A 14,963-nucleotide genomic window follows, 5' to 3' on the forward strand; every position below is an offset into this window, starting at 1 on the left:
ATATTCGCGTTTTCAGGGTGCTCCTCTTTTCATTGGCCAATGCAGGCAGTGCACCACAAATTCCTCCTCAGACCTCGGGCACCTCCTGTCAAGCCAGTTGGGCTTGCAAGCAGTTTCTTGGCACCAGTGTGGGGCGTAGTATGCGTCCCTAGCTTCCCTGGTCCTCTAGCATCGGAAATATCAGTCTACACTACAGCCGCAACACCATCATCCACTCTGCAGCTAGTTATCCCTATTTTTGAAGAACTATCTACTACAACGCTCCCAAGCTGCGATCTATCTCCAAGGCGTGGTCCCGCCGGCTAGAGGGTAGCAGGGCAGTCCGGCACCCTCGCAGGTCAGTGCTACATCCGGAGCAGTCGCGGCAGGCCTCTCGCTTTTAGGGTGGCATGCACTGATCCCAACAGTTACTCACCAAGAGGAACTTAGTTCGGTGTCCCAACATGGGTCTTCCATCCAGCAACAATCCAAGGCCAGCTCAATGCCCGTCTTTCTGCAGGCCCACAGCCGCCTACCTTATGGCCGCCGATAGGTACCAACATGTGCTTTCCCAGTATATCTGCAACTGTTAGCCAGCAGCCTGCGCCCGTGTTCACACCGCTCTCAACAGCACACGGGATCCTAGTGGACCCACACGGCCGCCAGCGGCTCACAAAATGGCAGCCTTCAGCGCCGATCTATCCCAGCAGATTCTATGTGGGCAGGGTGACTCTCACTATGCACCCTCTTTTAGGTCTGTACGCGCTTCTGAGGCCCCGGGCGAAACGGAAGATGTGAGGCCCCTCTAATTGCATATTGTGTCGCAAGAAGTGACATCACAGAAAATGACTTCGCAGGACTTTTGATCTTAGTTATTTGTTATCACTGAAGCAAACTAATGTGGATATCAGTAACATGGACAAAAAGTAGAGGGGATGGAAAACAGGTGAACCTTCACCCTTTACATCTGTCGGTGACAGATGCTGAACATGGGCTCCTTTCTTTGTCAATAATTTACAATGTCACTGCCCTCCAACCTTTGCAGACGAAAATATGCAAAGGCTACTAGTTATTGCCATAGATTTCGACTTACAGCCCCTGTCATCAGTCTGGTGGCAGAGGCCACTCCACATGACAGTGAATTCACTACAGTCTAAATCATCTCCTCAGTAAAGTTCTTCTACCTCCTCAGTGTGATGTCCAGTAGAAGGATGGCTCTCACTGATGTCTGGCGTCACGACGTCTTGCAGTACAAGGTTAAGAGAGCAGGGGCCAGGCTCTGGCACATATTTATATGGTTTCTTTTGTAATGTTAGGTATTTTTACTTCTTACGTCAGGGGCTCAACAACCTTTACATAGAGCGGCATTTGCAGCTTCCACCGCCTCTTGGCTATTTTAGTGTGAATGAGTAACCACACACAGAGAATTCTCATTTGGGGTTCAGTCTTGCGACCTTCCTCTAAACCGAAGTGAGCGTATTCTTATCAACAGTATCTGCGCATCCCTCCCCTCAGAGGAGGCCTTCACTGTGTCGTAGTGTGTTCCGTTACTTTTCGCAGTTTGTTCGCCGTATCCTCCTCTGCCTGGTTTTGAGGCCGCATACTTTCGCATTGTCCACTCTTCTTGCATAATGAAATGCCCGCGCCTCTCCAAGACGGAGAGGGCTTCGCGCCACCCGTGTCGACCCTGACAGCTCGGCGGCCTTCGCCGCCTCCATCTGTCCCTTCAAAGCGATAACATGCAAATGGTACACCTCGAGATTTATCTTTCAGTTAAAAAAAATAAACCATTTTGCGAGGGTGACACCTTGTTTGAGAAATGCAGTTGGAACGACCCATGTCATTATGAACTCCCTTACCTAAAATCTAAGTTTTGACTTTTTAAATAGCCGCTCACGTTCTTGTTGTGTTTTCTATACATAGATTACTTTGCTGTCTTGATTACAGTCGCCTCACTGTATATTCTGAGGCGTAAAGTGTCATTATTTATTTATTACTTCTAAGAGCACAATCGGTATCCAGTCACAGTACTTTTCTTAGGAACTAGAAACTGACGCTCTGTCAGTGCTCTAACAGCGCAAGGATTTCAGGGCTTGATGAAAACAAATGAAAACCAAACGAATCATGAAAACGAATGAATGACAAGCCGCAGCGATGGACCAGCCAGCCAGGTCTCGTTTTTCTTACCTTAAGACCGCGTTACCTTTATTTATGCCAACCAAAACCAACGAACGCGTCGCGGCCCGTCCCAAACTGACTCCCGACCCCAGACTCCACCCTGACCCTCCTCCGGGCCATGGAGCGCGCGGCGCATACGGGTTGCATGCTGCGTCGCCAGGCCTGTGCGTCACAGTGCTGTGTTAACTGCAGAGCGGGGGCTGGCCAAAATTATGTCCAGGGCCGCCATTGGTAGCGCTTTCGCGCGCTACCAGATTGACGGCCCTGGGACCCACATCTTTTAACTGCCTAGCCTGGCGCACACGCACGGCACGGCACCACCACCACCACTAAGCTAGGTGGTCACTAAGCTTGGTGGTGGGGTGCGTGCACGGTAACTGCCTCAGTCAGCTGCGCAGCGCGTTTTGACCTAATAATTTAATGTCGGGCCGGCCGGCAGTGGGCCCATTTCATGGTGGGCTGGCCGGCGGTGGGCCCACTGCTCTGTGTGGTCTACTGCGGGGCCGGCGGCGGGGCCCCCCTGAGCGCGAGGCCCTGGGCAGCTGCCCATACCGCCCATGCCTAGGACCGGCCCTGTGTACGCGGTAGGGTCCCGGTGCACAGATCCCTCCACCGCGGCTGTCTCCGCCAGCCGGCTCACCAGGTCTCGGCTGTCACGCGGTATCCCAATCCGTACACCACCGGCTCGTCTCACATGTTCCGGGGCGCAGGCCGTATGATTCTGCTCTCTCTCTCCTCTGGGGCCCGTCAAGTAGCCCCCAGGCGTCTCGTCCCTCTTTATAGGGCAGTCGTCAGGTAGCGCGGCCAGAGTGGGAGCCCCCCCGCTCTTCTCCACAGGGGTCGGTGCCTCGCGGCCCGGGTGATCTGCCACGCAAGGTCCAGGCGGTGCCCAATCGCGCAGGCCGTACTCTGGGCTCAAGCTGCCCATTGCAGGATCGATTGACTCCCGCTCAGTAGAGACGTCGGGATGGCACCGATGTGTGCAGCTTCAGTCCCCGGACATTACAACATGTGTTTCGCCCAGTATATAGTGCGTGGGCGTCGAATAATGGCAAATAAATGCGCTCAACCAGCGGAGCCGCGTTAGCAAGCGGCCATTCCGCTGCACGGTCAAGCCACGCCCCCAGATATGTGGTGATTGATTGATCAGGCGGAGTGGTGATGGCTGCATGCAAGAAACGATAACCAAGCTGGCCTTAAGCGGACCACTTACAGTACGTGTCCCCATTGAGCATACCTATGGTGTCTAGTGACCTTTACATTTAAAGTCACTCAAAGTGTTTCACCCATGAGCAGCCAATGTCTTTCACAGAAGCAATCACTCTGTGAGCCACTGCGGTTATGAGCGTCCCACTGGTCCTAACTGCCCTGTGTACAGCAGAGAGGCTAAAAGTGCACGGTGCGTGGCAGTGAAATTGGATTATACAAGCATCAGATATCACTGGGAGTGCATCGATCATTCATTTGCTAGGATATGGCACAACATCTCTAGTAGCAAACATCTTACTTATGCATTATATCACATTCACCGGCTTTCCGTTTTTAACCTGTGAAACATTACATAAAAGCAATGGTAAAGCAGTAGGTCTAGGTTTGCTGTGCCTTTATATGTAATAGTTGAAAAAATGAAAAATCTTAAATTAGAATTGTAATACTATCTTGCTATGATCTTGTACAGTCATTCATTAAAAGTACATTAAATAAATGCAATTTTATGTTATTTAGAAACTAAATTAATAAATAAATACATAAGCCACGGCTTGTCAGACTGCTCAACTGTTAAAATGCACAAGTTACTACTTGTGTAATGATACATCTGTAAGAGACATTAGTTAGTATTAGATTCCTTACCTTAGAATATCCACAGGCGTCAGACTGGATCCGAAAATGTTTGCGTAGCAGTACCCTTGCGCGTCGGTAGGCGTTGTCTGCGGCTCCGCGTCCGTTGTCGGCGTCGTGGGCGCCGTGATGACGTCGTCGGAGTACTTAGACGCCGCCTCCGCGTGCTGACGTCAGTTCTTAGACTCAGCTTTTCCGCGCCAGAAACGCAGAGCCATGTTAAAAACCAACACTGGTGCCATTGAAACTAGGGCCCTGAAAGGGGGTAACCCTAACTCTAGATATTGGTTCGCAGAACGGGGAGGATGGGTGGGTCGGTAAGGAATCTAATAGTAACTAATGTCTCTTACAGATATATAGTTACACAAGTAGTAACTTGTGCATCTGAAAGAGACACGTTAGTATTAGATTCCTTACCTTAGAATAGATACCCCAGCAATACAACCCCGGTGGTGGGTCTGCGAACCAATAATCACACCAGAAAGTCCTGGAGGACGGAACGGCCAAAGAAGCCATCCCTCTGGACCTGACTGTCCAGGCAGTAGTGTCTTGCAAACGTGTGCAGCGATGCCCACGTAGCTGCCTGGCAGATATCCTGTAAGGGCACACCCCGGCCCTGGGCAGTTGTAGTCGCCGTGGCTCGGGTGGAATGAGCCCGTAATCCAACAGGGGGCTCCTTTCTAGCCAAGGAGTAGCATGCCTGTGTGCACAAGATGATCCACCAGGAGATGGTCCTCTTGTGCACCGCTTTCCCCTTCTTAGCGCCCACGTAACCAACAAAGAGTTGGTCATCCACCCGGAACTGGCGTGTGCGATCCAAGTAGAATGAGAGCGCACGTTTTGGGTCCAGACGGTGGAGCCGCTCTTCCTCTTTAGAGGGATGCGGTGGCGGAAAGAAGGTTGGCAAGGTGATGGACTGCCCGATGTGGAAGGCTGTGACAACCTTGGGCAGGAAAGAAGGCTTAGTACGCAGCACCACTTTGTCCGGATGGACAGGAAGGAAAGGTGGAGTTCAAAAAAGGGCCTGGAGCTCACTCACTCTCCTGGCAGAGGTGATGGCAACCAGGAAAGCAGTCTTCAAAGTAAGAAGGCGAAGAGGACAATTGTGAAGTGGCTCAAAGGGAGCGCACATCAGAAAGGTAAGAACCAGGTTCAAGTCCCACTGAGGCATCACAAACGGAACAGGAGGGAATGTGTGAGTGATGCCCTTTAGAAATCTATTTACAATAGGGGACTTGAACAAAGAAGGTTGATCAGGCAGCCTCGGAAAGGCTGAAAGGGCAGAAAGGTAGCCCTTGATAGTGCCCAGAGCAGAGCCCTGCTGGGCAAGAAAAAGAAGGAAGAGAAGAACCTCAGAGAGAGGGGCAGCAAGAGGATCCACAGCCTTTGCTGTGCACCATGCCACAAATCTGTTCCACCTGCAGGCGTATACCGTTTTTGTGGAGGGACGCCTGGCTGCCAAAATGACATTACAGACTTCAGGAGGCAAGTCAAATGGCCTCAACTGTCGCCGCTCAATCTCCAAGCATGGAGGTGGAGACTGGACAGGTTCAGGTGGAGGACCGTCCCCTGCTGCTGCGACAGATGGTCCTCCTGAAGAGGCAGACTAACCGGGGGATCGACTGACATACTGAGTAGCTCTGGATACCAGTACCTTCGTGCCCAGTCCGGAGCCACAAGGACGACTTGGGCCCGGTCGTGTTTGATCTTCTTCAGCACTCTGGGCAGAAGTGGTATAGGCGGAAAGGTGTACAGTAGACCGCAATTCCACTCGCGACGAAAAGCGTCTCCGAGCGAGTGCCGCCTTGGAAATTCCAACACGCAGAACTGATGACATTGCGCATTCTCTTCGGTGGCGAATAGATCTAACCAAGGCTCTCCCCATCGCTGAAAGAGGCCTTGCGCCACGTCCGAGTTCAGACGCCACTCGTGATCCATCATGCACCGACGGCTGAGCTCGTCCGCTCTGGCGTTCAGAGAACCTGCCAGGTGTTGAGCCACCAGGGTCACGCCCTGGCGTTCCAGCCACTGCCAGAGGCGAAGAGCCTCCTGGCAAAGGGTCCATGCCCCCACCCCGCCCTGTTTGTTGCAGTACCACATGGCGGTGGTGTTGTCCGTGAACACCTGCACTACATTCCCCCGGACAGAGGGGAGGAATGCCTTCAGTGCTAGACGAATCGCCAGTAACTCCAACAGGTTGATGTGGAGCCGGGCCTCCGCCGGAGACCAGAGGCCTCTGATCTCCGCCTCTCCCATGTGGCCTCCCCAGCCCTGGAGGGACGCGTCCGTCACAACTACGTGCTCCGGTTGGGGAAGGGAGAGGGATCTGCCGCTGACCCAATCGCGGTCCGTGAGCCACCACTGCAGCTGTCTCGCAGTGCCCTTCGAGATCAGGATGTGGTCGGACAGGTTGCCCTGATGCTGGGCCCACTGAAACTTCATGTCCCACTTCAGAGCCCGCATCCGCCACTTGGCGTGATGCACCAGTAGGATGCAGGAGGCCATCAGCCCCAGAAGCCGCAGCGTCAACCTGACCGAGACCCGGGATAACGGCTGAAAGATGGGAATCAGAGCCTGAATATCCCGGACCCGCTGTTCGGGTGGATAAACCCGAAACCGCGCCGAGTCGAGAACCGCTCCGATGAAGAGAAGCTTCTGAGAGGGACACAGGTGTGACTTTGGCACATTGATGGAGAACCCCAGCTGGTGCAGGAGATCTGCCGTAGTCTGGAGGTGGCTGACGACTGTCTGAGGCAGCCCGCCTTCAACTACCAGTCGTCGAGGTAGGGAAAGACTGAAACCCCTAACCTGCGCAGATGAGCTGCGACCACCGCCATCACCTTTGTGAACACCCGTGGGGCGCTGGTAAGGCCAAAGGGGAGCACGGTAAACTGAAAGTGCTCGTGGCCAACCGTGAACCGCAGGTAGCGCCGGTGGGCCGGCAGGACGGGGATGTGGAAATAAGCGTCCTGCAAGTCCAACGCTACCATCCAGTCTCCTGGGTCCAGGGCAGCTAGGACCTGAGCCAGTGTCAGCATTTTGAACTTCTCCTTCCGGAGGAAGCCGTTGACGTTCCTTAGGTCCAACATAGGGCGTAGGACCCCTTTGCCCTTCTTGGGTACCAGAAAGTAGTGGGAGTAGCAACCACACCCTACTTCTGGCCCAGGAACGCGCTCGATGGCCCCCTTGGCCAAGAGGGCCGTAACTTCCTCCTGCAGAAGTCGCAAATGATCCCCCGATACACGGTGGTTCTGCGGTGGCATGGCTGGAGGAGTCGCCTCGAAGGGGAGGGAGTAGCCCCTTCGGACGATCTGCAGCACCCACCTGACCGATGTGACAGTGTGCCAGTGGAGGAGGTGATGGTGAACCCTGCCCTCCACTGGCGTCACATGGGCCTGAAAGCACGGACTAGGAGGGTTTTGAGGCGGATGCTGCGGGGGAAGGTGTGGACTGACCTCGCCGTAGACCCCTACCGCCAGGACAGCGGTTCCCACGGCCGTCACCGCATTGGGTATTACCCTGCGGAGCGTGGCTGGCAGCACGTGTGGGTACACCCCTTCCGTGGCCAAGAAAGGAGTGATAAGCAGCCGATTGCTGGCGCGGGGCTGAGAGGCCCAAGGACTTGGCCGTAGCCCTGGAGTCCTTAAAGCGCTCAAGCGCATCGTCTGCTTTGTCGCCAAAGAGGCGACGGCCATCAAACGGCATGTCCATCAACGTGTTCTGGACAACTGCCGAAAAGTTGGCGGACCTCAGCCAGGCGTGGCGTCTGACCGCCACCGTCGTTGCCATCGCTCTACCTAGCAAGTCGGTGGTATCCAGCCCACACCGGATGCAATATTTGGCTGCATCCCGGCCCTCCACAAGGGCTTGACCGAGTTTGGCCCGTACCTCCAACGGACACTCTGGCAGCACTTCCGCAACCGTATCCCACAGAGAGTGGGTGTAACGGCCCAAGAGGCACGCGGTGTTGGAAGACAGCAGTCCCAGACTAAGGGATGAGAAGATCTTTTTACCATATTTATTTATTTATTTATTTATGTCATTTCTAAAGCGCACTGCAACCCTACGGGCATCCTGGCGCTGTAAAAGTGCAACTAAAGAAACTGAACAGCAAAGGGTAAGTGAGTGGAAAAAGCTCTAGGGAAGTGTGATTTTGGGGAAAAGCCAAGTCTTTATCCTTTTGCGGAAAAGCATCAGTTTGTTGGTTTTCCTAATTGCCAAGGGAAGGCTATTCCAGAGATGAGCTGCAGCTATGCTAAAAGCTCTGCCACCATGAGTAGCTTTCCTAATCCTAGGTATGCTAAGGAGATTAGTGGATGAGGAACGGAGGGTCAGTGTGGGTTCATACCACTTGAATTTGGCCTGAAGGGGCTTAGGACCCAAACCATGTGCTGCCTTGAAGACGGTGCACAGGGATTTGAACCGGATCCTCTGATGAACGGGCAGCCAGTGTAACTCAGCTAGAGCAAGGGAGGTGGAGGACCGACGTCCTTGAGAAAGCACCATCTTTGCAGCTGCCGCCTGGATGCTCTGGAGTCTGGAAATCAGATAGGCAGGAGATTCTAGTAACAGAGCGTTGCAGTAATCCAGGCAGCTGAGGATGGTACTTCTGACCACGGTTGCTCTGGTGTGTGCTGGAAGTAAGGGCAGCAGCTTTCGAAGGCCCCGCATTAAGGCGAAGCAGCTGCTCACCTGTCTGTTGACGTTGGTTTCCAGACTCAAGTTGTCATTGAGACTGACCCCCAAATTCCGCACCGTTTTCACCGGTGCCAATGGCTCACATGAGTCTAGAGGCCAAAAGCCAACAGGCAGGTTTCTGGCTATTCTTCCCACTTTGCATTGCATTATCTCAGTTTTGCTGCTGTTAAACTGTAGTGAATTTCTTTTTAGCCAGGTTGCCATTTTCATTATGCATGTGTGGAAGATGTCAAGAGATTCTGCATGGGCACCATCAAGGGAAATCATCAGCTGCGTGTCATCCGCATAGTTGATCACGCTAATGCCGTGAGCCTTGATGATGGCCATCAGGGGCTGCATATAGACGTTAAAAAGGATCGGGCTGATCGCAGACCCCTGAGGGACCCCATGTGGGACCATAGCGAACTCAGACTGATACGGGGGCAATGCCACTGCCTGCCATCTATCTGACAGGTAAGAGCGGAGCCAATCAAGTGCCGTACCCTCTACTCCAAAGGTTTTCAACCTAGTCAGCAGGATGTTGTGGCTCACCGTGTCGAATGCGGCGGACAGGTCAAGCAGAATCAGAATTGCTGACTCTCCCCTGTCCGCCCTCATTCTTAGGTCATCCAGGACCATCTGTAATGCTGACTCGGTTCCATGGGCTGGTCTGAACCCAAATTGCTCTTCTTCAAGGATGTTATTTGTTTCCAGGAAGAGGGACAAAGATCTACTGACCAGCCGTTCCATGATCTAAACTGGGTATGGCAGGAGTGAAATAGGTCGGTAGTTCTTATGGCAATTGGGGTCCAGATTAGATTTCTTTAGCAGGGGTGTGACAACTGCCTGTTTCCACTCTCTCGTCACAATGCCTGTGCCGAGGGATTGGACACATAGCTGGCGGAGTACAGGAAAGAATTCAGCCCCAAATTCTTTTACTATTTTATGGGGTAGAGGATCCAATGGGGATCCAGATGTTACATTGAGGGCTAATTGCACGAACTCTTGTTCTGCGGGGGTATCAAATTTATCCAGGATAGCCCCTGGTATTAGGTGTTCATCCATTTCTTCATTCTTCTTTCCATTCTCCATGCTTCTTTGGTGCTGCACTATGGAGGGGAGGGCATCCTCCATGCTTTCTATAAGTTTGGAAATTTTTTCCTGAAAGAAGGAGGCCAAACCATCACATAATTCCTGTGACGGTTTGATATTGCTGTTGGTGCAAGCAGGGTGGGACAGATCTTTTACAATTTTAAAGATATCACGTGATTTGTTAGAGCTTTTTAGGATAATAGCAGCAAAGTATTCTGCTTTGGCTGTGGCAATCTCTTTCTTATATCGGGTTATTGTCAGCCTCCAGAGTAGTCTATTCTGTTCTTCGTAGCCTCTTCTCCATTGTGTTTCTGCCCTTTTACAAACATTTTTCAGATCTTTCAATGTTTCTGTGTACCAGGGCGCGGAGGGGCTGCCTCTTTTCCTGATTACTTTCAGCGGAGCTATGTAATTAAGTTTCTTGGTTACATGGTCACAGAGTAAGCGATAATTCGCGGCAATGTCATTCTCTGGTTTAAAGAGGGTCTGCATCTGAAAGAGGTCAGTCTCTTTTTCTCCTTTCCTCTTTAGTAATCCTTTCCATTCGCGGCTGATAAAAGTTCTAACCTGTGTATTTACTGGACCTATATTGCCCAGGGTGTGAATATCAAACATTATGAGATGGTGATCTGACCATCCCATACTGCTCATACCTCTTGGATTCCCTGTCCGGCGGAGCCGACGGGAACGCGGTCTGGGAATTGGAGGCCTGGATGACCAGGCTCTCGGGGGTGGGGTGGGTGGACAGGAAACATGGGTCGCCCGGGGCTGGGCCACGTTCCTATCTACGGGCGAACCCGTAGCGGGCTTGGACCAAGTGCCCAGAAGAACGTCGGTCAAGGCCTCATTAAAGGGCAGCAGAGGCTCGGCCGAGCTTGACTGCGGTTTAAGGACCTCAGTGAGGAGATTAGTCCTCACGGCCGCGACAGGGAGCTCAAAGCCCAAGGCCTTGGCAGCCCTCATCAACACCACACTGTAGGTTGCCCCCTCCTCCGAAGACACGGTAAGAGGGGAGACAAAACCAGTGTCTGGAGAGGTGTCCAGGCCACTGGCCTCCCCAAGGTCTCCTGCCCAGTCCTCATGAGACTGACACTCTCGGGTCAGAGGGTCCTCAGACCCCTCCCAATCCCCTTCATCACCCATCTCCTGATACTCAGGGTTTTCAATCAATGGGGCCTGTTCATAGAAGTGAAACTTTCCAAACGACGTCTGGAGCGGCGCCCATCGGGGCCGTCCCGACATCGGAACAGGAACGAAGGAGGGATCGGAGACGGCGCCGCCCGAGGACGGCGCCGGAGGAGACTCCTGATGGTCCGACGCCGGGGAGGTCGCAAGGTCCACCGGCAACGATCCATATCCCGAAGAAGGTCTAACGAGCGGGTATCTGGGGCTTTTGTAATGTGGCGTTGATTCAAATTGTTGAAATTATTTTTTTGAGATATATTCTTGCGGTCCCACAGAGTACATCTGTTTTTAATTGCCATGCAGAACTGGGCATTGAGTTCATTACAGATCTCATTAAATTGCAACCAATTTTATTATGGCATAGGTTCTGGTCTCCACCTACATTGGGATTAAATAGAGAAATTATTAGGGATGTAATGGTCTTGGATCAGGCAAGACACATTCCATGGCCTACTTACGTTAGAAAGCTGTTTAATGATCTAAATAGACCGAAGTATTATGATAATCCTGAGGCGATATGTGCAATATCCAGAAAGGCATTGAAACAATTATGCATGAGTCGCTTTGAACTGGTAAGATTAACTGGGGAAATAAATAAAAACTCTGTCATCCTACATCAGATGACCCTGGCCTGCTATAGGATTCAACCCTAATTGTGTTATTGCCTGGGGGGTTTTGATAGATACATCTTAACAAGGTTTAGATTTGAATAAGTCCATTGTCTAGTGACTTTCCCAAATAAAAATGACTGGTCGAGGGATCTGGTACTCTGCCCTTGTGACAATGTCTCCCAGCAAACGACAATCCACGTGGTATTATTAAGTACTACATTCAAGAACGTGTAAGGTGGATTAAGCAATACCTGAAGCAGGGCGCATGGTGGCAATACCGCCCAGCTTATTTATCTCTGCAACAATTGGATAATGAATATTGCACTGTATTTATGACAGGTCTTGTAAAGAGCATATTGAGGAAGCGGAATGTAATAACTTGTTAGCCATAGTACGGAAAGAGATAAGTGCCATTTTTGTACGGTATATTCTTTTATATATTGCAGATGTACAGTTTTTTAGGTCTCGCTGCGATTGCAGGGGCGAAGCCCCTGGTCGCAAAGCGAGCCTATTGCGATTGTGTCAGCTTTCAAGGAGTAAAAGGACTTGGACAAGAGACTGGCACGCGCATGCAGCCTGCCGCAATCGGATCGAGTCGCGCGCGTGAACACGCGCTCCGATTCCGGCAGGCTGTTCAAACAGACAGGTACACACACATACAGAGACCCCCCCGCTGCCGCACACACACACACTAGCGCACCTACACACACGCACGCACACACACACACAGAGACCCCCGCCACACACACACACACACACCAGCGCACCTACACACACGCACGCACACACACATACAGAGACCCCCGCCCCCCGCCGCCTCCGCACACATACACACACACACAAGCGCACCCCCCTCCCCCCTACAACTAAGCCCCACTTACTGCCATTCTGGACTTCTGCAGCCTCCGCGGGGCTCTCCCTCGGGCATGGGAGACCTGCTCTCAGGCACTATGTGGGCGCGTGCTCGGGCTTCCGAAGACGGAAGTCCCGCCCCACGGTAGGTTTCGGTTTCCTGACTACACTTGTTTCCTGTATACTCGAGCCCAGCCTTTTTCCATCCGCCTTGGCGTCGGCCGAGTACAAGCCGCTAGTGAGCACTCGTATGTTAATCTCGCTCGCGACATCAGCCATTCTGTTCAATGTGATTATACTGATCCAATTATCAGTTCTTGTAGTCGTGCCCCCCCTTTTACATTTTTAAAGGCCGACGTGTACTCTAACACTGAGCTTACTATTCTGGCTCTCTAAAAAATCATCTTGTGTGCAAAATTGCCTAGGCAGTCAAGGAATTACAAATAAACTAAACAAGTGGGAAACCAAATCAAGGACAATTGAAAAAGTATATGGGTAATAAAAAACTCACTATGTTTTAATAAAAACACAATTACAATTCATTGATCAACACATACAATGTACAATAAAGATTAAATTAAAACAACTGAATACTGAAAAATCACAGAAGGAATGTTGCATTAAAAACAATGACCCTATTGGTTTATGACAAGAACACCAATCAAGGGGTGCCTATAATCAATAATACAGTACTCGACGCGCGTTTCGGCGACTGAACGCCTTCCTCAGGAGCCACAAATACAATCTGAAATGATAATACAAACACATTACATAAGAAAAAACGGTATTTTATACATTTTAAGGAGTGGCAATAAAAACATGCATACATCGTTCTATATTACACTTTAACTTAAAAATGACATTCTATCTATACAAGGGAAACAATTGTCACCAAGAGAAAAGGTTTCCCGAACCACTTTGTTTACTTTATGTTCACTGATTTGTACATATAATCTGATATTACAAGAGTACACCACACAATTAATTTCTAAACTTGTTAGGATACACTATGAAAACAAAGGCCATGAAAACATACATTTCGCTCTCGCATGTTTAGTAGATTCATGCAGTCAGGTACGATGATAATACTTAGAACAACTTACTTAACATAGACCAGGGATTTGCTCGGTCAATGCTCAAAGGTTTGTATATATTTAGACCAATTTTCATCTAAAACAGGAAGGAAAGGGAAGCGGGAAGAGACGGTGTTTAAAAGAATTACCAATTTCAATCTTTATGAAAAAATAAAAATTATATAAAAAATGAATAAAGAAAAGGGAGGGGGGATACACACTTGTTACGAGATTTGGGCACAATAGTGGCATTGGTGCAAACAGCCAAGAGCATTTATTGGATTATAATAGCGTATTTCTTATTTCTCAGGGGTGCTTAAACAATTAGTTGCTTCCTCATTCCGTTGGAAAATGGTGCGCACATACATAATTAAATGTGGCCTGCTTCATCTAAAAAACTATATCTTTTATGCCAGTTGTTCTACAGCGGTATCACGATTTACGGGCCACAAGAATGGGTGGGGGGGGACGTTTACAAGAAAATATATATAGGCATAATACCTGCAGAGTGATGTCTCTGGAAATAGATGCAACTAATCTGGTTCCGACGATAGGAGATGTTCACAACGTTTTATACAAGTGATTAAAATCTGTAAACAGATATGCATCCGATGGTCAGAATTTATCACAAAAATTCGGTGTAGATCGTTGTTTGATTAATGGGCTCGCTCAATTTAAGAAAAAAGGGCGGGCTATCATGCATTATATTTAAGGTGCAGGAGGAGAATTGATACACGAAATCGACCAAAAGTTTCCATGCAATGTAATGCTGCATAGAACGCTAGTTTTAAAGCTGTCAGGCAGTTCCACTTAATGAGACTACGCGTCTGGAAACTTACCCGTTTTTAAGAATATATGTGAAATAACGGACGTGCAGTTTGGCTTGACGGTTTCAATTCTTAGAGGTCACACCTGCAATATATAGAAAATGTGTACAGACTGTCAGCAAACGTGTGCTGCACTTTGAAAGTATACCGACCAAAACCAACAGAGCTAATACAGCCTGCTAGGGGCATTAATGATAATGCAAGACGTAATACAAAGACACATGGCTCACCTGGAGATAGCTGAAAAAGTGCCTAAATACTTGGGATGCTGTGAGGCATTTTTAAAGCGGCTATATAAATCTCCGTGCTGGTGCTCTTAGCCGAAAATCCGCTATGAATGGAATTTAAAATATCCGGGGCGGTCGGGCCTGTAGGGTACAGATGAAATCTCATTATATGCCTCTGTGATAGTGTAACACTATCATGTGAAAAAAGGCTAAACAGGGGATCTCTCCCATAGTGATGGCGGAAAAACAGAGAGAATGCGACTCTTACCTTCCGTGAAGTGTGATGTACCCGGTGTTGGCGCACTCGGACGCGCTGAAAGAACGGCTGGTCAGGATGTAGAATGATAATCAACGGACCTCTAGGTAGCGGTCTATTTAAATAAATGGCCCAATCTAATAGGTTCTCCTATTGGGTCATGCTTG

The 14,963-nt window shown here is 50.2% G+C and overlaps 1 protein-coding gene and 1 long non-coding RNA gene across 5 annotated transcripts in view; both read right to left on the bottom strand.

Annotated features, from left to right (window-relative positions):
- DNAH17 (dynein axonemal heavy chain 17) overlaps positions 1–14,963 on the bottom strand; it is a 12,633,448-nt gene that overhangs the window by 4,668,339 nt on the left and 7,950,146 nt on the right. The gene's annotated exons all lie outside the window — the stretch shown is intronic.
- LOC144767217 (uncharacterized) lies at positions 13,228–14,881 on the bottom strand. The gene is made up of 5 exons (XR_013598100.1): positions 14,809–14,881; positions 14,544–14,681; positions 14,326–14,398; positions 13,988–14,076; positions 13,228–13,583 (listed from the first exon to the last, which is right to left on the bottom strand). It is a non-coding gene; the product is annotated as an uncharacterized LOC144767217 (long non-coding RNA).

This window comes from Lissotriton helveticus, chromosome 7 (assembly GCF_964261635.1).
Source record: "Lissotriton helveticus chromosome 7, aLisHel1.1, whole genome shotgun sequence".
NCBI classification, from domain to species: Eukaryota; Metazoa; Chordata; class Amphibia; order Caudata; family Salamandridae; genus Lissotriton; species Lissotriton helveticus.